Source organism: Stegodyphus dumicola, chromosome 9 (genome assembly GCF_044657685.1).
Source record: "Stegodyphus dumicola isolate Sdum_Otavi_A_Nest chromosome 9, ASM4465768v1".
Classification (NCBI taxonomy): domain Eukaryota; kingdom Metazoa; phylum Arthropoda; class Arachnida; order Araneae; family Eresidae; genus Stegodyphus; species Stegodyphus dumicola.
The window spans coordinates 90584670-90587418 of NC_140776.1; positions in this window are offsets into that span (position 1 = coordinate 90584670).

Sequence of the window (2749 nt, forward strand, 5' to 3'; positions counted from 1 at the left end):
CACCACCACGATACACTCAAGGGATGCGTTAGACGCTTACACTGAAGAATTTACAGATGAGCTTCAAGATGCCTTACTCAAAAATAGCAAAGCAATGAGAGCTGACAGAAGATTCAAGAACAGTGCCATCCGTGAGATGATCCGAAACAGAAACCGCATACGTAAGCAATGGCAGCGTTTCAGATGTCCCACGGACAAAATTCTACTTAATCAATTAAACCAACAAGTCAGGACTCTATTGAAAAAACATGCACAACTTGACTGGGCCAGACATTTAGAAGCATTATCCACAGATGATAACTCACTGTGGAGTGCTGTATCTAAATTTAAAAGACGCAACACTAATATTCCGCCCACTAATGTCCCCAACGGGATCACATACACCGATTTTGAGAAAGCTGAGTCTATTGCAGTTCACTATGCATCTCAATTTCGCACTCACAACATTTCTAACCCCCATACAGAACACTCAGTTACGGCACTCATCACACAATTCCAAACAAAAACACACACAAACAACACACCCTTAATTATGCCATCAGAGGTTATTAGTTATATCGAGAAGAGAAAGAACCGGAAAAGCCTGGTATTGACAAGATCACTAATAAGATGATCAAGGAAATGGGAGCAAAAATGTTATGCAAATTCACCAAATTATTGAACGCTATGCTCCGCCTACATCACTTTCCAACCAATTGGAAAACTGCAATCATCGCACCGATCCTGAAACCCGGAAAAGACCCAACGCTGGCTACCTCCTACAGGCCGATCAGTTTACTGTCGACCTTAAGCAAAATCGCCGAAGCAGTTATTCTAAATAGGATCCAAGAATTCCTCGAAGAAAATCAAATTCTTATTCCACAGCAATACGGATTCCGGAGCAAACACTCTACAACTCATCAATTGTACAGAGTCACAGAAATGATTGCTGAAGGATTCCAAAAAAGACACATCACTGGAGCTCTCTTTCTCGATATTTCGAAAGCCTTTGATTGTGTATGGTTACAGGGCCTCACATACAAGCTAATCACTCTGGGTTTCCCAGATTACATCATTAACATCATTAATTCCTATCTATACGATAGACACTTTGCCGTTCGTTATAACAACACTCACTCTACACGGAAAGTAACCCTTGCGGGCTTACCGCAAGGAAGTTTACTTTCGCTCACATTATTTTCAATTTTTACGAACGACATCCCTCACAATCCTCTCACTACACCAGCACTCTATGCAGACGACACTGCGATCCTCTACTAAGCTGCGTCTATGGCCGCAGTCGTACAGACACTACAAGAACATCATGCATTACAAGACATCCATGCATTAGAGTCCTGGATGATCAAGTGGAAAATCAAGATAAATGTTGAGAAGTCGGAAGCTGTTTACTTCACGAAGAAAAGGATTTTCGACTTAAGTACCACCCTCAAAATGTACGACGTCAACATTCCCTGGGCCAAGCAAGCCAAATACCTCGGTGTCATTTTAGACCAAAAACTCACTTGGGCCCCACACATAACATTTGTTTTGAACAAGTTTCGGGGTACTAAAGCTTTATTCAACCCCCTAATTGCCCGAAACTCCGTTTTATCTATCCAAAACAAACTTCATGTATATAGATCCATGCTGCGACCTATTATCACCTATGCCTGCCCAGTCTGGGGTTATGTGTGTAAAACTCACATGCTGAAAATTCAGCAAAGCCAAAATGTTATGCTGAGGATTATATCCAATATTCCTTGGTTCTTCAGGAACGAGGCTATTCAGAACGAGTTAAATATTGAAAGCATTAGTATACACATAGCAAAAATAGCACGGAAATTCTTCAACAACATCGAAAAGATCAACAACAGCTCTATCTCAAGACTAAATTATGATTATACCAGCGAAGCAAACAAAAAAAGACCCGGAGCAGTTCTCCGGCACTTAATTTAATTTTATCTACTGTTTTAAGTACTGCTTTTCTGTATTTCTATATTTGTTTTACGTTTGCAAATCTTCACCGTTCATATGCAACTCTTAAAAGCACACGCTCATGTGTCGCCATCTGTCTTTCAGAATATGAATCACTAATTCATTTCACTAACACCTTGTATGTTACAATATATCTTATTTTAATACTTAGTTCAGAACGCATTACAATTAGGCCAACTTATTTCAGTCCAGGATCCCTTTACTTCTCATTATTGTATTGTAACTTGATAACTTTCTTTTTATTATATCAAATAAATATACTCAGGATTTCAACCAAATTTAAACTTTAAAATTTGCCCCCACCAATGCCAGTCGAGCAAGAAAATGCACTCTCTTTCCAGGACACCCATTGGATCACATGACCAGTAGCTCCTCCCATCCAGCCATGGACCTGCCCTGCTACCTGTTTCTCACTCATTTGAGCGCCGGATGTCGAAGCAGTCACTGTTACGCTTATCTCTCTTGATGGACGTTCTGACTTTATGATTTGTATGTACGCAAGGCTCATGAATTGACTATCGTTCGGAATTGCTTATCTTTACCTATGCCATGATACAACGACCACTGAATTTTCTTGAGGAAAAATTAATTCTTCCTCAATTATATTCTCCAATATGTTATGCCAGGAAAGATATGCCTATTTACAATGAATTCTGCACAGGATGTGACTGTCCCAGCTTAGGAGCCTGCTGAAGTGCCCAGCACCTGAGCCTTCACATTTTCTTTCTTTGTAATAATCCCGTTACATATTATCAACTAGAAATGGTTTGCGGAA